Source organism: Lutjanus erythropterus, chromosome 11, assembly GCF_056507025.1.
Source record: "Lutjanus erythropterus isolate fLutEry1 chromosome 11, fLutEry1.hap2, whole genome shotgun sequence".
Taxonomy (NCBI): Eukaryota; Metazoa; Chordata; class Actinopteri; order Lutjaniformes; family Lutjanidae; genus Lutjanus; species Lutjanus erythropterus.
In genome coordinates this window covers 9,233,195-9,260,063 of record NC_139327.1, presented here as the reverse complement: position 1 = coordinate 9,260,063, position 26,869 = coordinate 9,233,195, and the positions used below count along the sequence as shown (strand labels likewise).

The 26,869-nt window shown below is 39.8% G+C and overlaps 1 protein-coding gene across 5 annotated transcripts in view; it reads left to right on the top strand.

Annotated features, from left to right (window-relative positions):
* Nucleotides 1–26,869, top strand: part of ntm (neurotrimin) — a 692,414-nt gene that overhangs the window by 564,270 nt on the left and 101,275 nt on the right. The window lies entirely within an intron of this gene.

Genomic DNA, 26,869 nt, shown 5'->3' with positions numbered 1-26,869 from the left:
ACTGATGGAGTTTCACAAGAAAACAGCATTACAGAATCTCCTAATCAATGGAAGTGAATGGTGACCTGACCATAATGGTGTAATCTAAGTCTCCTAAAGCCCTAATAACCCAAGTTGACTTGAAAGATGACATTTACACCATGTTTTTAGCCTGAATCTTCACTATAGATTCTCAGCTCAAGGTCACGTCCACACAGTCTGAACTTGGTGTGTGTGGTGTGTGCTGACCCTCGATCGGCATGATGTTGAGTAGATAATGGCTGAATTTTCAGTTTTGGGCGAACTATCCCTTTAAGAATCACAGTACATATTATATCAGTAAGTATCTTGATAGTATTGAACAGGCAGATAAGTGTTCATCCCATACATATGTATGTATATATGTAAAGTCTGTCCTGTGAAAAGGGAGCTGCTTCTATGAAACAATATCTCTAACATTGTCAGCTGTCTGTTTTGTGCTCTTCAGTTTCAACTGCTCTATTCATAAAAGATGGAAATCTCTTTTAAGATCTGCACCAAATTAGCCTCAATGAATAACAATGAAAAGGATCAGTAATTTTCTGTCTTGAAATGAATGATTCATCTGCACTAAATGGATGACTATCCTTCACAATAATCTTATTCTTTTAAATGAGGAGACATTCTTTCACTGCCTTGTCTCTTTGTTGCTGTTTTAAATGAGTTTTGGGTTTCATTGATGAGGGAAACTATAGCTGAAAGAAGCAGCAGGAGCAAAGAATCCTGTCCATGTGGAATATATGAAGTGATTTACTTGCAAGTAATGCTACATTACAGCACAAACTCATTTCAGTCAGTAATGTGGAGAGTGAGATGGGATTACCTGAGTGTGAGCCACACTCTGCTGTGTTTCCGAATGTGAGTGACTGCGGCGTGTCAGAAAGGCAGCGCAGCATCCTCCCCTGCTCAAACAAACGCTTTGTCATTTCTGCGCTGTCGTCTGCCTTTCAGGAAGTCATTTCTCTACATTCTTTGCATTTAGCCGCGTTAGCTGTCACGCGAAGCAAAACTTTAAAGCGCTGCCTGTCAGCTACTCTGTGGTCAGCCATCGTTCAGTCTGGAAACGGAGCAGAGTGAAGTGAGAAGCACTTCATCACGGGCTGCAGGACGGAACTGATGATGCGACTGAAGCTCAGGCAAACAATACAAGAGTAGATGTTGGGGTGAGGAGATGTATGCTAGGCAGGTTTTAATCATTTTCTTACTAGGCTTCAACAGGCTGTGGATGGACAAAATAATAAAAATCTTCTGTGGCTGAACTGACCCTCTAATTAACCTGAAATCTGCTTTGGATCAGGCATTTTAGGTCTAATATTGCACCTGAAACTACAACAAATCACATCTCACCATAAGTGCAAACCACCAATCATTGTCAGTCAGCTTTGTGTGGCCTCATTCCAAACAGACTTCAAATCGGCATCAGCTTTTGGCAAAATAATTAGCCACAAGTTTCCAGTGTAAAGTACCAGAAAGTCCAGGAAGTTTTTGAAATCAGATAAAATATCAGAGAAATATCAGATCTAGTCAACTTTATTGTATTGTTATTGGTATTAGGGGTTGGGGAGAAATGATAGAGCATGGCATCAAAATATTTTGTGTGATATTGTATTTATACATAATCAACAACATTGAAAAGATGATCGGTCTGTGACCTCTAGCACTCACTAGATCGGTTTGCATCCGAGGGTGAAGTGGCTGGGATGAGGATCAGCACCTCTAAGTCTGAGTCCATGGTTCTCAGCAGGAAGCTGGTGGATTGTCTACTCTGAGTAGAGAATGTGTCCTTACCCAAGTGAGGGAGTTCAAGTATCACCAGGTCTTGTTCTGGAGTGAGGGGACAATGGAGCGTGAGATGGCCCGGAGAATCAGAGCAGCGGGAGCGGTATTGCATCGGCTTTACCGCACCGTTTTGACGAAAAGAGAGCTTAGCCAGAGGGCAAAGCTTGAGAGAATGAGATTACGGATACAAGCAGCTCAATTGGGTTTTCTTAGGAGGGTGGCTGGCATCTCTCTTAAGGATAGGGTGAGAAGCTCAGTCATCCGTGAGGAACTCGGAGTAGAGGCGCTGCTCCTTTTCATAGAAAGGAAGCCAGTCGAGGTGGTTCGGGAAGGAGGTGTTCTAGGCACGTCCAGCTGGGAGGAGGCCACATGGCAGACCAAGAGCTAGGATTATATCTCTGCCCTGGCCTGGGAATGCCTCGGGATCCCCTGGTCAGAGCTGGTTCTTGTAGTCAGGAAAAGGGATGTCTGGGGTCCCCTGCTGGAACTGTTAACTCTATGCCCCAATTTCGGATAAGTGGTTGGAAATGGATGATGGATGTCAAAAGATGCTGACAGCTTCCTTTGGTGACACTTGTAGTTTAGTTGAAAAAAGGTAATGAAATGCAGTATATGTTATTACAATGCTCAAAATATTTAAAAAATCACAGTAACACTATATTGTGATTTGAATGTTGTGGTAATATCCTATCTTACCGCCTCTGGTCAGTTCCACCACTACGGCTTCAGTAAAAACAGATGTAATTGAAATACTGTAGGAAAATTGTGTACTTTTAGAAAAACATATGTGCGTGGTGAGTGTGCAGAGGCAAGAGAAAGGCAAGCTGGTGGGCAGAGTCAGGTTAGCAGCAAGGCATTAATATAACAGTGAATGTTCTGTGTGACCTACAGCTTGTCACAAACTAAATGCTACAGTTCAACAACCAAGCAGAGGTCCCACGCTTTGTTTAGCAGCAGTTGAGTACGGTGACGGGGTTAACCTCAAAGTTATGGCTGCGGACTGAGCCGTGGAGCAGCGAAAGAGTCTCCCCTGTGTTTCCTGACCATAGTCCTTAAGCAGAGGAAGAAGGAACAACTGGAAAAGGTCACTCAAGAGAGTGCAGACCTCTGCCAGGTGACAGATGGTAAAGCACCTACTGCAATGCCACCCCAACTGCCAGATGCAACCAGCAGAGATTTCCAAAGTTTTTAATGAAGTGTCCTTGTACAGTATAGTCTGTTTTCTGTAAGATGCATAGAAAGTACAAACTTCTAAATTTGAACATTTTTAATTATTTAGAACATTTAAATTTATTTATTTCTATTTATTTTTCAGAACCTTTCAAGGCCCACCCGCAGGGCCTTGACAGCCCACTACTTTGGTAATCATTTTAGAACATTTTGTGATTTATTTACAAGAAACCAAGTGTCTTTCCAACAAGATAGATATAGAAATCTATGCTTGCGTGAAGTCAGTGTCAGCGATAGATTCCAAGAACAGAATAGAGAGAAGACAGGCAGTCTACAAGGAGACGCAGCAGATGAGCGGCTGACAATGTTGCAGAACAGCTGTAAACTTTCTAGCACTTCAGGCTAATGTTAGCCAGCGGCAGGCTGCTCTTCACAGAGGGACAGTTAAAATCTCACCTCCTCTTCTGGCTGAAGAATAAACAGTCTGTGTTGATGCGTCTCCTCAATCATTTTCTCACCCAGACTCGTTTAACTTGTGCTTCTGCTTTCCTCACTGCAAAGCTTTACTGCAGTACATCTGCTTCCACATGAGATCATGTGAAATCACATCCTGCAAAATCTCACAAGATTCCATGAGATCTCGCCAGATCGTGTTCCCTCTAGTACATAATCTTAATATAATAAGGCTTGGCTGTAACCTGGAGGACTTTTGGAGAAAATGTAAAATAGTATTTAATGAATATTTAATTGTCAGTGTTTTATTATGAACATCCAATTTAATTGTAAAAGAAAAGTTGCAAAAATATTTGTGAATTCTGTCAATTATAGTTCTTAGAAAGACTGAAAATCAGAATCCGCCAAAATCGGAATTGGCAGGTCAGACCCTAAAAAAAAAAAATCGGAAATCGGAATTGGCCAAGAAAATTTTAATCAGTGCATTTCTAGTTTAGACCGCCTCTAGCAATTGAATTTAATGCTGACAAGTAACCAGTATCACGTTAATCGGTTCAGACTTAAGTGAGCTGCAGTCCATTTTGTTGTGAATGTGCCTTCTGAGATGGCGGTAAACTAACAAAACAGGGATTCAAGCAGTTTCTGTGACTAAACCTAACCAAACTCCAACCATTTTACACCTTTAACCACGTGTTAAAGTTCAGTTCCTGCCAGAACTCTCCACTGGTCATAGATGTTGCTTTCAGAGTCGCTGGCATTCAACCTATTCTGTCGTGTTGCACAATTAATAGTGATATTTGTGTAAGAAATACAACATGATCCTCTTATACAAACAAGGAAAAAGCATACGGTGGAGAGTAAAAATGCTCTGAGGAGATTTTAGAGCAATAAATCATTGTCACATAAGTTTGAGACAGGACATTAATTACCATAAACAAAGGAAAGCATCACTCAGAGGACTGGCAGCTTTCATGTGTGTTTTGCACTGTGAGCCACAAGGTCACATCTGGCAGGACATCAGCTGGTTTGGCTTACAGCACAGAAACAACAGCAGGGAGGTGTTCCTTTAAAACAAACAGAGATAAAGATGTTTGTGACAGTAAACTGTAAGGTTTATGGGAAATGTAGTCTTGTTTTTGAGAAAAAATAATTTACAATTTTGTAATAATTTACAACAGGATACAAGCTACAAGTTTTGTCTATATTATATATATTTTTGTATAAAATCCAACATGTAGAATCAGTTGTGGACCTTGCAGGAGATTCAGTCCGCCGATGACATTACTCTTTCCTCACTCTGCTGCACACTATCAGCTGTCTGCACACTTTGGCCCTCTAGACCATCCCTGTCTCCAATCTCAATGGCCAGAACAACAGCTTTCTCTTCACCGGTGGATCCAATGAGCCCGAGGCACCGAGTGCAACTTGCCGCCATATCATAATCAATCCTTCATGGTGATAGCGGCGCCCCGGGTCGCGTGGGATATGGAGTTCAGATAAATGTTGGCTTTTACTTAGCGGAAAAGAAACACGCACACACAATAACAAATTGTTCACCTCTCAAAGGGCAGAGCTTTGGCATATTGAAAACAGATCAAGAAATTAGTCATGTTTACAATATAAATGGAACTGCCAATTGTGAAGCTTCTGCCTGCCAAAGTGATGCATGAAGGAACAGCTGCTGCTCTGCTGCTCTGGTTAAATGACTAACACCAGCAGCTAGCAATCAAACAAACACTTTGGACTGTATTTATTAAGCATCGCGCTGGTGCCTGCATCTAATTTTAGGTTTCTGTGAGCTACAATACTTGAGTATCCACAGTTGTTTTGTATTAAATGGGTCAACATCTGGCAGGAGAGCTGTCTACATCCATTCTAATAGATCTGTATGTTGAAGAGATGCATTAGTAAATCAGCATGGAGGAGGGACTTAAAATGATTCACTCCTACTTATGGAAGCAGAGTTTATATGATAATGAGGTGGATTGGGCCCATCATATGCAAAAATAATCATATAAATATCCATTGTATTGAAATGCATGGAAATTGATGTTAAAATTACACAAATGATGTATCACAGTCTGCTCTCTTTCCTTCACAGTGCTGGACAGTCCACATCCACAAGATTCTCAGAATGTCAAATATTAACGTCCTGAGTAGGGTTGATATGATACCAATACCAGTTTCTGGAATTCGGTGCCGGTGCTCAACGACACTGTTTTAAAATGAAATCTCAGTTGTAAAAAATGAGTCAGAATTTCTCACTTTCGATATTGTTATTTATATCAAATATTTTATTAGTTATTTTAAGCATTTTACACACCATACAAAGCGAAGTCCCTCCCACTTCCTGCAGCCTGTCAGTCAGTCACCAGGGCGTCACTGTTTCCTGTGACACCTGATTTCCTTCCTGTTATGTTGATGTTGTCATCGTTAGCACTACTGTGCTTCCCGCTGTAAAATTTCCCCATAGTCTGCAAGTCACAAATATTGATTTTTGGACATACTAAATATCTCAAAGTGTAAAAATGCAAATCCAACCAAGGCAGTTAACATAATAAAACAGCTAAGTTATCTCAAAAAACAACTTATCCAGCAAGCAAATTAATCACCTGAAGCTGTCGATGAAGTTGGTTATGCCTAACGTAAAGTTTTGTTGTACCCTGAGGGTTAAATTACACTGTTTAGACGCTGCCTACGGGCATGCTAATGTTAGCTACAGCTGCTGCGGGGGATTTAGCTTTCAGGCTATGAAAACAGTGCACTGTATAGCTTTTAAGTTACACTGTATAATGTGTTTTGTTAGATGTGTTGACCTCGCCAGCTTTCATTTCACATTACATAGACCTCAGCAAGTGTTGTCTTTGCTGAGTTTTGGAAAGTTTAACCACACTTGTGATGGCTTTTCTCTCACTCTTGTTCTGACTCACTTACTTCACTCTCTGACATGAACAAGCTGCTCTAGATGCACTAACACCAGTCTGCCTTTCTCCCTTTCTCTATACTCTATTATTCCCTCACCCAGATGTGATCTCAGATATCAAAATGCAGCACAAATTTGGTCACTAAGTTTGGTACTCAACCCTAGTTTCGAGGTAGGAAAGCATCCTGATCACAGCAAAATAATAACAACATTAGAAGACGGGGTGTGACACCCTTCTTTTGGGTCGTGGGTGATGATTGAGAGGGATTATTATTATTGTATAAGTCTTTGTGGTAGGTTGTTTTGTGGAAAATCCTGCATAATGTGCCTTTAATGCCAAGGTAACAGCACACACACACCTGACACAGTCTGTATCTGAGCATGTTTTATAAAAAACACAATGAGACACTACATTTTCAGTATTAAGCGTCTCAACAGAATATTCAGTAAAACATGACATGCACAGGATACAGAGGGGGAGGGACTGTGCGCCGCAGACAATGCTTGCTCCAGTGCACAGCACCGCCACCCACGAGCCCGTGTGTGTGTTTTGACCAGCCAACACAGTAAAACCCGGTTGGTTAAAACAGATACTGAGATGTCTGCCTCCGCTGCTATAAAAATGGATGTGATTCATTAGTGTTGCTCACAGCACTGAAAAATAACACAACAGCTCCTTTCGACAACAGCCTGGAAGAACAACAGAAACTGTTTTCATAGGAACTAGTTCTTCCATAGAAAGTAGTTCCAGTAAAAAGTTATCAGAGCAGCATCTGTTGATTATAATGGGGACACTGTTTCTCGAAGATGTTGCTCTTGCATTTTTTAAAAGCGATTTTTCAATGCTGTGAACACCACCTCCACCTCAACCTCCATTGTACCGGGGTGGAGGCAGAAATCTCAAATAAAACAACTATTGCATGACAAGATACCAAAAAAAAAAAATCATCTTTTTCTGTGGGATTCAGGTTAGGGCTGCACAGTTAATCGAAATATTATCAAAATCACAGTATCCAAATCGCAGAAGCTGCAATTTTTTGATAAAGGAAAAATGTGTGACAAAACAGCATTATAATAAAGTACCGTAGTGCTGCAGAGATGCCCTGGCCTGCAAATCTATAAGGAAACATGTTTGTTTGGTACAAGCCCCAACAAATTTCACATCATTATCATTTTAATAGTTTTTGTCGTTGAAATGAAAATTGTGGTGCAAAACTATCATTCCTTCTGAGTGTGAAAATGATTCCAATATGATTTTTTAACTACTTGTGCACCTCATTTAAGTGAGCCAATAGTTAAAGGAGCAATATGTAGAATTTGCATATGCAAAAATGAGTACAGCAGTCCAAATAGAAAGTTGAAGCCATAGACTGTATATGAAATAGGTTGTGCTCCTGTGTAATATACAATCTATGGTTGAAGCAAGTTGTTCTCCAATCCCCCCTCCTCCCCAGACATGGCAGAGACAGGCAGGCTGCAGGAGCTCTGCAGGAGCGCAGGATGTGTGCAACCTCACACAGTAAACTGACTATAATAAGTGATAACGAGTCCTCCACTGTGAGTTAATCAGCTGTTTATAACTGTCAGTTGTCTGTCGATATGAAGGTAAGCCCCATATCCTAAAAGCAAACACCCACTGCTCGGATAAAACGCGCTCTAGACGATAACTTTAGTGGCTGCTTGTTTTACTGCCTGCCAAACTCCATTAACATTTTGCTGAATTTAACAGTTATAAACATCTACGCCTTCTACAAGATTATGAATGATTTCTTAGAAGTCATAAACAGACACTCACTCATTCGGTAAAAATTCTGCTTTGATTTGAACTGTGATTAAAGTGAAACAAACATACAAAACAGTTATTACAGTCCAGAAGAGTGTTCATGTCGAGTGAAGCAAATATGTCTTTGATCACTGATATATTACTATTACTATTACAGGTTTTTCCTCTAATTAAAGAGGCGAGAGAAAGCATGTTGTTGGTAGTACTTGCCTGCCTCTTCTTAAATGTGGACTTGTAGAAGTGTAGAAGTGATCAGTAGCACATGGACAACTCTCATCTCTGTGATACGGCATCGCTGACAGCCAGCTGTAAATCTAAAAGCATGATAAGCTTTAATCATGCTATTACTTGCTCCCATTGTGTGTCATTCATTTCATCCTGCTGTCACCACTGACATGCACCAGTTGTCCCTTCATTTGTATCCATCTTTGCCAGATAAGGTAACAAATAAAGTGAATTTCGAAAAAAACACTAAACAAAGCCACCCACTCCTTTTGTGTGTCTGCTGTGGCCTAGAAAGCTGCCTGCTGCCCATCCCCGCAGCTGCCTGCTTCCCTTTGATTCTCGTAATAATGGAACACGCTGCTGTAAGACAGATAAATGCACGCACTCTTCCCCATCCCTCCATGTTTATTCTCTGGGAGTTTTGTTTACCCGCCCCAGATACCATTGCTCTTCTCCCTCGGCTTTTAGCTCCACTTAAGTCTGAATCGATGTTCATCAGCAGGGGCCAGGGGTGACTGTAAAGGCCTGACAATTGTGCACTATTGATTAGCATCCACCCAGACTAATTTAAACTGCATATGGCATTATCAATACCTGGTACTGACCCAGATTCTATATTACTATTCAGGAAGCGCTAGTCAGGGCGGCGGAGAGGCGGAGCAGTGCGCGAGAGGCGGCTGAATGCTGGGTAATTACAACAGAGAGTTGTGGAATCCCTGACGATACGATGTGCCAGCAGCCCTTTTGTTTGCTTGCTTGCTTGTTTGTTTGAACTCTTCCTCCATAATGGACTGCTGGGTAATGAGGTCATAATGTAAAACACAAGGATGAATGGAGACCAGCGGCATTTATTTTTCTTGGTGTCTCTTTGCAGCTCGTTATCACTCCTAATGCGCCAAATATGGCAGTTTGGTCAGTGCCCCTATGCTTCAAAGAACAATGCTGTAGGTGACCCTCTAGGGTCATTTTCTGGAGGCGCCCTTCAAGCGTTATATTTGGGTGCCGTCAAAGTAAGGTGGCATAGAAAAGAGTGGGAAAGTCCATTGGATGGAAGCACAGGACAGGACTTTCATCCTGGAGACTGGGATTCATGTCCCATGTAAAACAAATAGTCAACATTGACTCCATTGACTTTAACTTAAACAACATACATAAGTGACATATTTACATCAGCTCATGTATGTAGCACAACTTATGTTTGTTACTTTACATATGTTAACTTACAAACCTAACATACTCATTTTGCACAAACATGAACTTTCCTAAACCTTAGTTTAGTAATAGTATTTTTTGTCCAAACCTTACCTTTATTTTGAAAGTCTGCCCAGATATTGTATATTCATTGTAGCTAACTTGACCACAGAGCCCTACATGTGCAAAACTGACATCATTGTTTTTATCCACACCGTGATCTATTCATTAACTTAACTAAATTGTTTTTGTGCCTTTATTTTGAAAATCTATCCAGATGTTGCATATTTATTAATGCTAAATTGACTGCAGAGCCCTGCATGTGCAAAAGTAACATACTCATTGCAACCAAAACCATGACCCTTTCCTAAACCTCACCAAGTAGTTTTGTTGCTTAAACCTTCCCAAGTAGTTTTTTTTTTGCCTTTATTTTGAAAGTATTCCCAGACATTGTACATTTATCATAGCTAACTTGACCACAGAAACCTGCATTTGCAAAATCGACATATTTTTATCTTTTTTTTAACTCAAACCATGATATTTCCTAAACCCATACCAAGAATTTCCATTGCCTAAACCTAACCGAATAGTTTTTGTGCTTTAACCCAAACCATGATCTTTTCCTCAATCTAACAAAGAATTTTGTTGACTAAACCTAACTAAATAGCTTTTGTGCCTTTATTTTGAAGATCTACCCAGACATTGCATAACATTACTAATGTGAGCCTTGCACGAACAAAACTGACATACTTATTTTAACCTAAAACATTATTTTTTCCTCAATCTAACCAGGTATTTTTGATGCCTAAATTTAAGAAGGTTTTTGCCTTTATTTTTAAAGCTTACCTGGATGTTAAATGTTTTATTGTTAACTTGACCATGGAGCACAGCATGTGAAAAACGTACACTAGAGGGGTACCTACAGCATCATAGTTTGTAGCGTGGGGCCCCAAACTAGGGACATGGTTGATATTTACAATATTTAAAGTCAGAAAGTTTTTGAGATTATTTTGTTCCCCTTTTTAATTTCTAAATTTATTTTTTCGTGATACTTCAAACAGCAAATGAGAGAAATTGCTTTCCTGTTATAACATTTGGTTAATTGAATTGGTAGGATTGTTGGAACATCATGGTTTCTGAACTAGAAAAACACCCCTCTCATGTACAGTAGATTTGAGGTTGACTGCCAGAATTCCATTTCCTCTCCTAAATGCGAAGTGTTAGTCGGAGCCGAATGCCTGATGGCAATTATCAGACTGAATGAGGCTGCAATTTTAGATCCAAAGGCTCTACATTGCTCATAATCCTCTTTAAACGTTCCACTACCACTTATATGCTGGCCTATTGTGCTGCCTTTAATGCCTCTCTCATCTTTTTTCTGTAGTGCCAAGCTTTTCTGGCTGATTTTAAAGTTGGAAAGGTGAAAAGTAATTATTACGAGGTCACAGTAGTGATAACTAAGTGATAATGACTTCTGAAGAGATGCCACCTAAGCTCCACTGTATCAATACCTCCTTCTCTACTTTGCTCACTTGATTTCCTTCTTGTAACTTTCATAAATGATCCCGTAGGAGTCTGAAAAGTTTGTTAACTGTTGTGCATTTCTTGTGATTTCAGCACTTCAAATATTATTGTATGTCACCTGTCCTTTAGGCTTGTTTAATTTGCCGGCCGATTTTATTTTGAGTCTCATGTTGAGATCAGTGTATGGATCTTGAGATATCTTGTCAATTGCTGTTTTCACTGTGAAGTTGTAGGGGCCATGATGTGATATGATGTGACTCATCATAACTCAGCTAAAAGTGGGTAAATCAGAGCCATGTCACTGGCTGTCAGGGCTGGTAATGTGTAGGCGAGTGAAAAAAAAAGAACAGATTATTATATTTCTTATCATTTATTTTGGCATAATTTGGTTGATCACTACAACGTTTTTACAACCTTTACCACATATTTATTTTTGTTATCATGGTGATAAAGGTCACAATCATGCTAGGATCGGGTTGTTTTTCAGTGACAGGGTTTCAGCGCCATATCATTGCAACTAAACAATAATTTTCTTATTATTATTGTAGTCTCTTGGACTGGGGGGCACGGGGAGGCAAACTCAGTGTTACAGGGGCATTGGTCCCCCTCTAGTACCGCCCCTGACTGCACTCAATTTTAAAGTGAATTTGAGGACATCGGATTGAATTTGCAGCCAAACAAAAGACATAACCTAAAGGTTGTGTTATCATATTCTAAAAGACCCTTGTGTTCTTTGTACACAGACGTTCTCTGAGTCAGCGCAGCAGCCCTTCATACATCGTGCTTGATAAAGCCCGGTTCTTTCATTGCACATTTTGAGAGGACGGAAGATCTGTGCATGGATCACATTTCATTCATTGATATTTAATATTCAGTGACCAAATATCAGGGTCTGCTGCTCTCGGTTTGTTTCCTCTTTGAGCTGCAGGAGATGAAAAGCCCTGAGCTTCCTTTAGATGTGCTTTTAATATTTGTAAAAATCTCAGACATGCAAACGGGGAGCCGAGACTTCATATTCCAGAGTGTATATTTGAGAAGAACTGAGACGTAAGGACACGCATAATCTTAATTAACTTTTCTAAGATTGCATCTGTGACTGTAGCTGAGAGATTAGCCCTTTAACATCCAGGTTTTTCCCTTTGATTTCTCATATCAAATACTGTATTGTGTCAGATTATTCCAGCTCTGCATTAAAGCTAGATGCTGTTTACACTAAGTGAAATATCCATGTTTTTATGGATAGAATTTGTTTCTAGATGTCTTACGCAACATTTTATACACTTTTCAGTCTGACAGAATTTATATCCTTGGGCAGTCTTGGATGAAAAGTGAACTTGAGTGGGTTTTGGCTGCACAGTTTGTGGCTGAACAGTCATTGAGGGATGCTGCACCTTTACTCTTTGGTAATAATTAATGCCAGCTGTACACCTAACGACTTTGGAAGCGATCCCTCTGTCGCAGACACAGTTCCAACGTCGGAGTAAAATTAGGAGTTGAGGTGCGCTCCTGTCATCCCGATTGTTTGGTGTAAGGTGGTCCAAAAAGAGCTGTCTTTAGACAGTTTTTTGCCCCATTACGACGGAGCATGGTCGCTGCAGGAGAGGGAGTCCAGTTTTTGTAGCAACTTTCTGAAACTTTATTTGCACGTGAAGCGCAAGTGAGCTTCTCTCACTTAATATCTCTGGATTAGGATCCTAAAGGTTGTAAATAGTTTGTCTGAGCTTCTCTCCCTCTTTCTCTGCAGATCTTGGGTGTTCCTATGTGGAGTCACAGAAGTGGCATATAAAAAAAAAAAAAAAAGCAAAAGAATTACAAAAACAGTGTGGAGATAATTAGTTTGATATGGTAAATTATTTATTAATTAATTTATTTGATATTGTAAATGTTTTAAAAGTTAGTTTGATCTTGTAAATATGCAAATAATTCATTTGATCTTGTCCTTCTTTTTGTAGATTTTTTTTACTTCAAATATCCTATAATGTCCTTGTAGTTCTGTGTCTACCTTTTATATATTATATGTATCAGAACAGACAGACATCATTAATCAGCTCACACTGTAAAAATGTGTGGGAATATATATTTAATGTTTTAACGGCTTTCTTGTTTTTGGAATATGCTATCAGATTCATGTATTTTTCAAAAAAAAAATAATTTTGATTTATGGATATTAAATTTTTAAAGTTATGATATAGTACTTGCTTTGATTTGATTTGAGGGAAATATGTAAAAACGTCAAACAATACATTAACAAAGGAAAAAGAATCAGTTGTTCAGTTACTGGGAAATAAATGCATCAACTTATTACCAAAAAAATACAAGACAAGAGCAAAATACTCTTGTAGCCTTATAGATAGAAACCCTGTAAGTCTCCCAGACTTTGTAAAATCTCAGTCTGTGACTGAAAACTCAGTGACATCTGACAAATTGCCTTTAAATGTGAGAGGGTGTCAGACTGAAGACTTTTAGAAGGCTGTTCAAAATCTTTTAAGTTGGAGGTATACTTGCTGTACGACCGTGCGTCAACCGGGTGCCACAGTGCAGACACACTCCACACACCACAAACCGCCCATAAAAACAAAAGAGAGAAGAAAAGGAATTCTGGGTTTCCACCATGCATGTACATAGCAGTCTTGAGCCTGTGTATTTTGACATGTTTCAACATCGACCTCCCAAAACTAAACTTATCTGTCGGCATGTTTGTCGCTGTGTAGCGGCAGCAATACGTCATAAAGATGAGGGTAGTTGCAGACTTGTTCAATGAGCCTGTCGCCAAAACTTTACGCCATTGTTGCTGCTGGTGATGTATATACTGACCCCTGACCCTATCACTGCATTCTGCCCCTACACTGCCCCTATCGGTCATGTGTGTATTGCATCTTGCGGACGTGTAGTGTTAATCTTTAAGGATATGCACAACCAACGCACCAAATGGACACAGGATATGCAAGGCAGACGTCATATCTCCACCCTTAGAGTATGACAGGCATAAGAGGACATTACTCATTTCAATCTATTCATATTACATCGAATGGCAGGACCAATCCAATAATTAGCTTATCATTCGGCAGGAAAAAAGCGAGACAAGATGTCCCATTCAGCAATTAAAAATTTTGTCTCATACTCTGCAGATAAGCATTGTGGACTGCAAACTAAGGTCCTGGCCATGACCTCGTTCCAGACTTGTATGACAGTCCACAATTCACTGAGTCAAGAGGTTCTGAGGTAACACAAATTGCTAAGTGAAGTAAAGTTGGCACTAACATATTCTGTTTTAATGTTAATATGCTGCTTTTAATGTGCAAACGTTTGAGCGCATTGAACGCTTTAGAAACTGTATTCATATGCACATACAAAGTGTTTTTGACTTCATTTCTAAACCATACTGTACCCTTGACTCCAGTGAACAATCTTTTTTTCCAAGCATGTTTCAGAACTCTTTCAGCAGTACAAAGCCTGTGTCCAGTACGAAAGCGTAAGGCCAGGCCTAAAGGAAAAAGCATGAGGGAAGGACGATTTTCTTTTTAATTTTGCATTTTAAGAATTAAGTTGAAAAGTTGAGCATAAAGTCGAAATGTTGAGAAACAAGTCCAGAGGTCAAGAATAAGCTGTATTTCAACTTAATTCTCAAAAACAAGTTTGACTCCATTTTTGAATTTCAAAGTAAAAAAAGAAAATCTTTCTACTCTCCTCTTTTTTTCCACCTGACCTTAACACTCTCATTAGACATGGTAAACTATGTTTTATATTGTTTTTTGATATTCCACACACACAGACACTCACCTCCTTCCATGACAGCCTGCAAAACAAGCAGCATGTTATCATTATTTTAAAATCACTTGGTATGTGAAGCCAATAAAGTGTACTTGTTATTAAAACAAGGCTTTCAGGCCCGTGCATTACATGTGAGCGGACAAGTACTAGTCTTAAAAATGCCTTTTGGAGACAAATAATAGCACAGTGAGCTGCATATGTGGTGGAACATTTTGTCTTCAGGCTGCCTGACTTCCAAACAGATGTAGTGTAGGTGAAAGCAAAGCCTACGCGTATGACTCTTAAATCAGCAGGAATCCGGCACTGTTTCTTTGTTATGGACATTAAATGAGTCTGTACACAACAGACTGCTTTTCTATTCAGCTGTAACTGTACTGAAGGCTATTGTTCGCTGCAGCGTTGTGATTCTCCCCTCATGGAGGGAAGAATGTGCCGTCCAAATATGAACTAATAACAAATCTCTGTATCTCCAGATCACTGCAACAGCAGTACAATTAGTCTTCATTAAAGGTCGCTGGTATAAGAGCAAAAAGTGTTAATATGTCATTCTGTGCTCCATTAGACTTACGTTTTCATATAATAGCCTGGGTTTGGTGAAATCAGTGTATGTATCCCTCTCAGATCATTCTGATGGTGGATCATTCTGAGTCTCAGTGATGTAAATAGTGCAACATGAAGAAGGTTAATGTTAACATATTTTTTAAATTGCTATTATTAGTCTTTCTCTTACTTTGGGGGAATAATCATGCTCTATTTGCTCCAAATTTACCCCTGTTCCCAGCTGGGGCATTTGGGGATATAAACAGTACAGGAACTATGCCAAGGTCCAACAGCCAGTGCTGGGGATGTCCTGTTAGAATGCCTTGTTTTAAATTGGCCATTGTCTCCTTAAAACAAAGTAAAGGATTTTCTCATTGAAAGCGGTCAAGCCTGGGACACACTGCAGCACGTATGCATAGCAGAACGTCTTTCTTTTAATTTCCCTGCACAAGATTGCAGCAAGGATGCACTTAAGTTTGAATTCATTAGCCAAGGCATTCGCCCAGCTTACGCCCGGTGGGGCTTATTGGACAGCGGCTGCGGTCTCCAGGTGCACTCTGTGAGTTTGTTTCAGTTTTTTACACGGACTGTTAAAGCAATTTTATGGACAGTCGCCAAAATCGATGCAGTCATTAGCTGATGATGTTGAGGACAACGAGTCTCTCGCCAAGAAAAGAAGATAAGCATTAGCAAAGTCTTTGAACGCTGCATTGTGTTGGTTCTTTAGATGTTTTATCAGACTGCTTGTGTTGAGTGGCTGCTTTTCATAAAGTGGTATCAGGTGGACTAGTTTTATGAGTACGAGTACATGAGGACAGTATTGGATTGATACCCGATGCTGGTATTGGTACTGGCGTATCCGTTGCAGAAGCCAGACAGCTTAAGTAAACAGCGCAGCACTTCATCAATAGATTCAATATCTCCTTCCTTATAGTGTGCATGGTTCTCAGCAAAACTAGACTGACTGTGACTGTGAAAAAACACCCTGCGCTATTTACATTTCTTTAAAACAATCACAAACATCTTTGGCTGGCGCTAAAGCCCAGGATGCAGCGGCGGTGCCTCTGCAGAACATTGGAACATTTGCACTTCAGAGGGCAAGTTCTGGCATTATAATGGTTATGTCACTGCTAAAGAAAAAGTAATTCCTGCTAGCTTGTTTACCATCAGTGTCCCAGGCACCAATTTGCCATTTTCAGCTTCTATGTTGCAGCTTGGAGGTTGCTGAAAGTATAGATAGTGAACGCTGTAATACTGCAACCAGTAAGACAAGAGACAGACTATTATGCGAATGAATATTGACACAATGAGAATTCTGATAAATAATCAATAGTAAGTTAGGGATAATGTACAGTGAGCAAGTCATTATTGTGAAATAAACCCTGGCAGGATGTTGCAGAGTTTATTTCACAATAATGACCTGCTCACTGTAAATTATTCTGCTTATTACATGGTTATTACCAAAAAAGTCAGCAGTTTGACACATAGGCTCATCCAGAGCTGCATCCATAGCAACGATGTGTTTGTCATAGCAACCATCTGTTATTCCATCTGCTATATAGAAATAACAGATCTTAGAGTGCTATATGTGACCAATCAGAATCAAGTATTTAACTAAGCTATGTAATACTATGGCTATATAACTGGAGCAGTTTAGTGAGTTTAGAAAATGACATAATTTTATTGAAATGCAGCCTTTAAAAACAGGAAAAGACTCATGCCATTACAATACACTGATATTCAAAATCTAAGACTCATGTCAGACCTCAGTTCAGTTCAGTCTTTACTGTCCTGTCTGAAAATGTCTTGCAGCAAAACTAGACAGTGTTCAGTGACATTTTCTGTACCAGTACTTTATAAGGACAGTATTTTTTCTGATGCACTCTTTCTCTCTCTCCCTCTCTCTCTGGATTATATCAATGCTGATCTGATAAGAAGACTTGTATTTTTGCAGACACATTGTTTATGTCTTATTTCTTAAAAGGTGTTTGGTGTAATACTTTTCTGGAGAGCAGGGGGACTTTATGTTACAGTCAAACGGCTATTATAAAGTATAATAGACTAGTACGATAAACTTAACTAGTATAATAAAGTCAAAATACTAGGCGTGGCAATCACTTAAAGCTTCAAACATAATTTTACATTGATCTACTTTAGCATCAGTGGTTTTAACTGCAGTCTGTATATCAGTGATGGCTTGTTTCCTTTGTCTTTATTAGTATCATCCCAGGGTTGCAGTGCCTTTGCACCTTTCAGTTTAAGTGAGCTTCCCTTTCGCTCATAAGATGACAGTGACTCTTAGTACTCGGAAAACACTTGCTTCTAACACAACGTCAGCAATGAGAAAGAAGATAAGGGGAAATATAACTGAAATCAATAAATCTCTGCCCTTTAGCTACTTAAATCTTTTGTGTCAGAAAAATCTTGTAGGATGAGCCTGTAGAAAAATGTCAAAAAATCATAGCACCTAAAAATATTCAATGTTTTGCTCTAATTTTCCTTCCTTTGTGACATGTGACTAAGACAAGCAGATAAATCAGATTAATATTCCACTTTCTTTCAATGTGAAGCCTTCCCCACAGTCACGCCCTGCTGCGTTCTCCCCACCCTGAAGGACACACACTGTGGTACTTAAAAACGAGCGTGTGGCCTTTGCCCTTCTGCCTCCTCAACCCCTGTGATTTCTAAATGGAAATCACCGGACCTCGGATAGATTTGTGCAAGGGCCTCCGACCCCGACACCTGACCCATGTGAGCAAATTAAGATGTCCGTGGGAAAAAAAAGCTAAAGCTCTTTTTGATGAGGGAATCTTTTCACCAGTTTAATGAAAGTCAGTCATCTGAAGGGCTTTCTCTCTTTGTTGCGCCAAAAGTGTCGGGCCTGAACCTCTCATGTTAAAGTATTATCTCTGAAATACACTTCACACGTTATAGTCTTTTTTAAAGCCAAGAAAACTTTTCAAGGCCAGAGATTTAGCAGTGGAGTTAGTTAACCTTGTCCAGAGTCAGTCCTCTCCCCCTCTTCCACGCTGGCCTTAAGTGATGGGCCTCTCATAGCAGCCAATTAGGCTGTGTCATTTTTCCGAGGTGTACAGGCCCCCAGTTTGATAGATCATGCACCAGAAGCATGTGGAGGGAAAGGCAGCCAAGCATGCTCTTAGGTCAGCTCCATCCAACATACACCAACCCACAGTATCAGTCAGCCAAGGCTGTGTGATCAATGGGGAGGAAACTGTGTAGCTATTATTTATAGGATCACCAGGCCATTAGACCCAACTATCCACTTAGCCTTTGCCACTGACTGTTTCTGTGTGCCAGACTAGAGAGAATTGGAGATTGAGGATGGCTAGCCAGCCCATATTGTAGGAATCATTCTTTTCATTTATCTCCATCCACACTAAATTTACTCTGGGCTCCGGTGTCGATGATACAGCGAACCCGTCTGAATTTTGAGGCAGGCGGTAGCAGACCATTTACAAAACCACATGCAGTGATGCAGAACCAACAGTTTTTTTTTGTATGGCGAAAATGTTGCACACATGTGGATGGACCATGCTTGCAAAGTGGGATTGTTGGAAAAAAAAACATTTGTCGAGACACAGTCACAAAAAAATGTAGAGTACAGGATCAGTCTGTATTTGGTTGTTCCTTGTGTAATAATACAATAGATGAAGGTTACGTGTGCAATAAAAAATTAAATATAGAGACATTTGTTAAAGGAATAGACTTTTGTTGTCATGGTGATTCAATATGATATTGTTGGATGAACGATCTTCTTTTTGCTCTTATGCAACTTCCAAATGTCCCACTCAGCCGAGAAAATTCTGGCTTCCATCGCCAGTGAAGGGAGCAGGCAGATAAACTCCAGGATGACGGAGGCATGACCTGCCCTACTGTCTTTCTGATTGGCTAGTACTTCTTGTCGTTGTTGGTTTGGGTCGTTTGGGTTGGTTTGGTTTAGGCGTGAGGAGTGTGATTGGTTGGGGTTAGGGTAAGATAATCAGGGTAAGCCAGTTGCAGCCAGAGTAGTGCAAGCCATGTCTTCGCCATCCTGGGATTAAAAGTATTACCCCCTGTGACATCTTAAAAGGGTCTTCATGTCCACACCACAAGTCTGAAGCTTAATTACGTTCAGCCTCTGAGGGCTAAAACAAAGTTAGCTGCTAGCTACACTAAGGAAGCTAAACTAGTGCAAATAACAATGACATGATCGAAGGAAACACACCAAAAAGAAAAGATACACAGTTGCCACCAATGTAACCAAGTGTCTTGGAATTGCCTAACTAGTCACATTTAATACGAAAATAATAAACAGGACGGACATGGAGACATAACATTAGTGCAAATGATCAGCAGCAACAGCTTCTTTTTATTTTCTCTCCTACATGTTAAAATACAGACAGGCTTTTAAATCACAACGTTACGATAGTAGAAGTGTCAGTGATGACTGTCAGCTTTCATCAATGCAACCCTAATAAAAACTGTTATATGTACATCAATCAGTCACACCATTAAAACCACCTGCCTAATCTTGTGATATTGTGTAGGTCCCCCTTGTGCAGCCAAAAAAGCTCTAATCCATTGAGGCATGGACTCCACAAGTCCTGTGGTATCTGACTCCAAGATGGTCTCAGCAGATCCTTCAAGTCCTGTAAGTTGTGAGGTGGGGCCTCCATGGATCAAACTTGTTGTTTCAGGACATCCTATGACAGCTCGATTGAGATCTGGGAAATTATAATGTCCAGTCAACACCTTGTCAGCACCAGGTCACCTTTTTCCATTGTAGTTCTTTTGGTGGAGGACAGGGGTCAGCATAGGCACTCTGACCAGTCTGCAGCTACGCAGCCCCATGCAGCTCTGTGTGTTCTTACACCTTTTTACTATCACTAGTATGAACTTTTTCAGCAATTTTTGCCACAGTAGCTCTTCCATGCAATTGGACCAGACGGGAGAGCCTTCGCTCCCCGCGCACATTAATGAGCCTTGGCCACCCGTGACCTGTCGCCGGTTCACTGGCTGTCCGTCCTTGGGCCACTTTTGATAAGTACTAACCATTGCATGCTGGGAGCACCCCAAAAGACCTGCTGTTTTGGAGATGCTCTGACCCAGTCGTCTAGCCAACACAATTTGGCCTTTGTCAAGGTCGCTTATACACTTCAGCTGCCCATTTTTCCTGCTTTGAACACATCAACTTGAAGAGCTGACTGTTCACTCGCTGCCTAATACATCTCACCCCTTGACAGGTGTCACTGTGATGAGATGATCAATATTATTCCCACATCTGGTAGTGGTTGTAATGTTTTGCCTTGTCAGTGTATGTGTATATATACTGTAGAGTGATATTTTCCTGAAAACAAAAAATTAATGAACAATGAAAAAACCATCTACCCTAGTAAGAATCTGCTAAACACAGTGTTTCAAAAGTATAGGCACATTCCTCACTTCCCTTTATTTCCCACTCATACATAGATTTGGAGTACAGTCAAATATTCCCGGGAGGGATGGTGTAGCAAACATCCTGGAGAAGATAAGCAACGCGAGTGCGATCAAAGGGACTACATGACCTTTTAAGAGGCACATTTAGGCTATAAGCGAGCCCCACTCTTCCCCTTACAACCTAGAAAAAAAAGATTGTTTATTGTAAGCAGATGCATCATCTCCTTTCTGTGTTTCTAATGGCCACTTTTAATTATTTATGACGATTGAATCCAAGCTGCAGTTGCAACCGAAGCTCGTAGCGGGCTATTTCTTTGTCAGATCTCTGCTGCTCCGACCTCCAGGGAGGATCAATACAAGTGCATTTTAAGTGCAACATGATGTCACACACTGGAATAATGTTTGGTTTGATTTTCTTCTGCATCTGTGGATGAGAGACGACCAAAACTGCTCATTAAACGAGCTGGCTTCTTGATGTTGTGTTTACAGCTCTTGACTCATTCGGTGTTGTGAAGATTAAAACATCTCAAATGTTAAATCATGCATTAAACACTCATCGTATACGTGTCGGTGTAATAATTTTCTTCAGGTTACGGTTGAAGAGGCTCTCTTTACTTCAGAGGTGGTGGGGCACGTTCGATATAAAACACTGCCAAACACTGACTTGAAAAAACTTAATGCACTTAAAGATTCAACTAATTCAACATACCTGGTTAAACGAAGTACATTATGTAAGTCATGTGATGTTAAAAATGTGGTAAACATAAAACGGTTTGGTTAGGTTTGAGGAAAAGATCATGTCTGTGTTAAAATAAGTCCACTCAGAAAAGTAGTGGTTCTTCCTCTGGGGAACCTCTTTGGTTAGGGGATGGTTCTTTGTCTACTTAATGTGGTTCTTTTGAAGTACAAAAGGTTCTTCATTTTGTTGAAGTTATTTGATGGGGTATATGTGGCATTTAAAAGGTCTCAAAATATTTTAGCTTTGAACCCTGCAGAAACATTTCATGTTTTGCATGGAATATATAACGATGTCTGTATGACAGTGTGTCTGTAGCTCACAAATTCCTTCAGCGTTTCTTGATTTTTCAGTTTGGATCCGTGTGTTATTTTAAAGTTTTAGGGCTCTATGTTCCTTCTTCTTTGGTCAATGGACTTACTTTGTGCTTCTCTGAAGCTGACTTTTCTTGTAATACCGTTCTTGTCTGTCACTGAATGAAGTGATCTGTGGTGCAGTAGTTAGCTTTTTTTAATCTCATAGCTAGAAGGTTGTGGATTTAAATCCCTGTTTGCCTGGGTTTTCTCTGTTGAGTTGGCCTGTTTCTCCCTGACTGACAAAGGTGCTGGCTAAAAAATGCAAAGACTGAATGTCACAAACAAACAAGTTGGTTTTAGGTGGCCTTTAAAAAGGAATGTCATGTCAGTGTTTATGTATTTGTCTTTCACCTTACCCATAATAATTTAATTTGAAATGTCCAAATCACCATTTATTTTGGAAAAAAAAAGAGCCATTTAAAAGTTATCGTCCACATATAACTTTCATAAACATGTTCCCTTAAAGAACCTACTTTTGCAAAACTTCTTTGGAGCATCAGACATGGTGCCTCAAAGAACAGTTTATTGATGGCACTTCTGTAAAGAACCTCTTGTTAAAAGGCTCTTTTCGGAAGTAAACATGGTCCTTCTGTTGTATCACTCCGAAAAACCATTTATTGTTCCCATTAGCGCCTTCATTTATCTGTGTGTATGCTGTGTTTCATAAGTCATATGATGTGAGTGATCTAAGTGAGGTGATGTAAGTCATATGATTCAATCTGAATTTAGTAACTTAACTTTAAATGAGCCACACAAAATCCAGTCTCCTTGGTGAACATCTTGTCTTTGACCCATTCATCATCCCAACTTCCTTCATATGCAGACGATTTCACTCTTTATATTACTTCCTCGTAATGAGCATGGTGACAGGAGGACGCTGCCTAACATAAATGTAAATATGGGTCGTAATAAGCTACATGCACTGATGACCTTCATGGCCATTTTTTCTGGTGAGGACAGTTAAATCTTTTATTTATTAAATTTATTAAACTGGTTTTAATATTTTAGTCTTTTTAGTATAGTATAGTATTTTCCCCTTCCTGCACAAATTGAGTTCTTGCAAATGAATACATAAAAATGCAATGATAAGTGTAAGCAACATGACATTACTTAAACTTATTAATTCAAATAAAGCCTTTTGTGAAATATCTGTATTTCTGCCCACACAGGACGTGATGTTCTGAAGCAAACAGATTGTAAGGGCATTGGTTCATATTGCATTATTTCCATACCATTCATACAGTGATTCTTTTGCAGTTTTCTTTCACAAATGCCTGGAATATGCAGAACATCAGAAAAAAATAATGTGACAATGTCTGTGTCTTTCAGAATGTTCTTCTGAGTACACATAGAGCTGGGGACAAAACTACAGAGTCATCAGCAGTCACAGTTGAGCTGAATGATATTTGGCATGTGCTCTTGACGGGTCATGAGGAAACATTTGAAGGTCTTAAAATGCCCCGGCATGACGTGATCCCACATTTTGTTTTTTTCCAGTCCCACAACTCTCCTTGAACTGTGTGACTGAATAAGTAGATAGAAAGCTGGCGGGTATTATTTGCAAAAGGCACCTTTCATTTCTACGCGTCTGTGTAGATGTCCGGAGTCCAGTGGTTTGGAGGTGATGCATTAATCTGACACTCGTTTTCCTCTGGTGAAGTGTTCAAATTCAGAACATAGCTATTGATTTTTTTTTTTTTTTTCCTCAGTTATTTGCAGTTTTGAGGCTCTGTTTTGAGGTATTTCAAGGTTTCTAATGAATACAGCTGAATGAAATGATACATGTTTGGCTGGTAGCAGCTGATATCCTGAGATTTGTCCAAGTTTTTGTCGGAAAAGAGACAGACAAAATGTTATTTTGACAAGTGATGATACTAAAGCCAACGTTCTACTGCTGAGAGTAGTACAGAGGGAATATATGTCAAAACAATAAAACTGTCACTTTGTACTGTGTGTGTGAACTCACCCTCTTGCATAACACACTATATATCCTCTGTGTTATTAGCTGTCAATATTGTACACAGCTCATATGGCTGTGTGGAGCAGGGCTTAAGATATGCACAGTATATTTGTAGTAAGGAAGTAAAAGATGTATTGGAAGCTAAAATTGTGAGTATTGGCTTTAAAGGCACAGGAACATTGTGTATTTCTAGCAAAAGGTGTTTTGGGTCACTATCTGCTCTTAGAAATGGCATCAGAGGCTGTTTATTGCTCCTATATTTTTTTCTTTCCTCAAAATTGAAGCTCTTTATTTCCTGGTTTGGTCTAAAGTCAGTAAGCCAACGGGTATTAACTTCTGGACAGTGCAGGCGCCGTGCATGTCTACGTATTGTCATGGAGCTCGTTCCGCCCGACAAAGAAAAAGGATATTTCTGTGCAGCACTGAAAAGCAGAACTGGATACAAAGCAAACTGTTAGAAAGTTTAGTGCAGGATGCAGCAACTCTGATTTTGGGAAGCTTAGCAATAGGTGAGTGGTGATGTTGATGGGTTTTCAAAGTAGTGAGTCCCTGGGACCAACATTTGGCCATCTGAGTGGGTTCCTGGATAATTGAGTTGCTTCCTAATTAAATTTGTGTTTTTTTGACAAATTGTAGCATTAAACTTGTGTTATTCAGTTATAATTCTGTGTATTTTACAATGCACAATTACTGCTTTGAGTAAATTAACCTTAAATACTTATATATTTTTACAATAATAATGCAGGTCTCCTAAATCCCTGATATACTGTTCACTTGCGCTCGCACACTGTCACACCAGATACACCTCAGACGGTGTGTATAGATACATGAATGTGGCTCCATGCCAGGGATTTACAGTGAAGATTTAAAAAACTAAAAAACATGGTGCAAATGACTGTCTTTCAAGTTATCTTGGCTTGTCAGGGCTTCAGAAGACTTGGATTATACCAGACGAGCAGTTTGGAGGCATTTTGTCTTTAGTCATTTCCTGTATCACATATTAACTGATATTTACTTGAAAAAACAAGGTCTGTCCCCTGAAAGCATCGGTAAGACAGTACAACATAATTTAATATAATATAATATAATATAAGATAGAATTTTATTAACCCCAAAGGAAATGTTTGTGCCAGATTGCAGTAAATTACAATAACATAAGTTTAACAACAATACAGGATTACAGATAAGTGAAATATAAAATATAAAGTGTATAAGGGTTATGGTTAAAAAAAGTAATATAAAGAAAATATATTGCACCAGATAATGAATGTCAAAATAGCACGATAAGGAAAAGTAATATTGCACATGATAATTAACATAATATAACCCATGATATAATGTTGCTCATGATATTTAGTGTAATAGAAATGACTATTGATGAAAAGTAATATTGCGCATGATTTTAGAACATAACATTAAATGTAATACAAATAAGGTTGCACATGATAATGAACATCCTTTTGTTTACTGCATCCTTTCAGATTTTAATGCATCAGAGACAGGATGTATACCTGAGTTTTTATCTGAATTCACTATGAAATGATGTATATACTGGATACTTAAACAGTGCATTTACATTCACTTAAGTAACCAGGCTACAGTTGGCTTTCTTCAGTTAGATGATTTATGTAACTCTTATGTAAACAAAAAAACTTTTTTTTGTTTTCTGCAACTATAAAATATTTAAAAAGATCCATATAAAGACTAAAGACTCCATATAAAGGCATCAGACTGAAAAACTCTGAGGTAGAGTTAAGAAAAGATCTGTTTGATCTGAGTCTCTTCGCTCTATAAAACAAACATTAAAAAAATTAATATTCTGTATGTTATTGCTGTGATCACAGAGTAGACGGTTCAGACAGTGCACATGTGAACATGACTTTGTCTCCCAAAGCTACAAACCAAAGAACAAAGCCCCCCATCTCTGTGATATAGTCAGAAGTCTGCTACTTCAGAGTCCGAGTTGTGAACTCAAAGAATGCATGAAAGGTCTTTTAGAAGTTATAAAATCCTGTCGTGCATTGTCTACTGTAAATTCTATTAACTGCCTTTGCTGCAGAAGGATGTTTTTCTTGATGACATTGTGAGACTCGTGTCTCACGACTCGCGGTCTTGAAAGTTTTGTCTCTTTTCATCAGACAAGACAGAGCTGCGCTGGAGATAAGTATCGGACTTTTAATGAATTTTGGCCGGAGCGGGGCTGATAAATGAAGCCAGTGATTCCCCTCGCGTGGACCGGGCTACTCGCTGCACGTCCCAAGACTGAAAAATGTTCACATCCAGGCCATTAGCAAACCTAATACTTTAAATGAGCCTCTTTCATTTTCTGTGGTTTTGTTGCGGGGGGGGATGGAAGTCCTGTGCTCCCTGATTTATTGCATTTACAGTAACGCTGTGCGGAAACGTTTAGACAAGACAAGTGGAAGAGAGTGCTCCGGCAAATTTGGCCTGATGTGTGGAGCTGTGAGAGCGTTAATATTATTCACAGGGGTACTTTTATCCCTGGCTTAGCTTTGTGTCCAGCTCAATTAAGCAAAGCTCATACACTTTTCTCAGACACTGAGCTTCGATTATCATCAGAGGAGCTGCTGGCCACGTCCCACCAGCTTGTGTCCTCGCTCCCTTTCAGCTTTGTGAAAACACAGGGTGGTGGCGGGAGGGAGGGAGGGAGGGAGGGGGAGGTGGTGGGGGTCTAACTGGCCTATTTTCATGTGTCAGTCCAGGACACAGTGGGGAAACACAGTGGGCGCCTTGTGTGTTGATATTTCTTGGACATGTCGATTGCTCCGAGCCGGCTGAAACCTCCTTCTGGGACGAATCTTGTACTCCCCAAACAAGTGTTTCCTCGTCTTGTTTAAGGGTCCCCCCCGAGGACGAGAAGAAGCAAAATATGACTCTGCCACATGACCCATGAGCGACCTCTCCAAGCTGTGGGGAGATAAACTGGAGCAGCCGGGTGGTCATGGGTGAATTTTGAGACAATGGGTCCCTGGGCATGAATGGA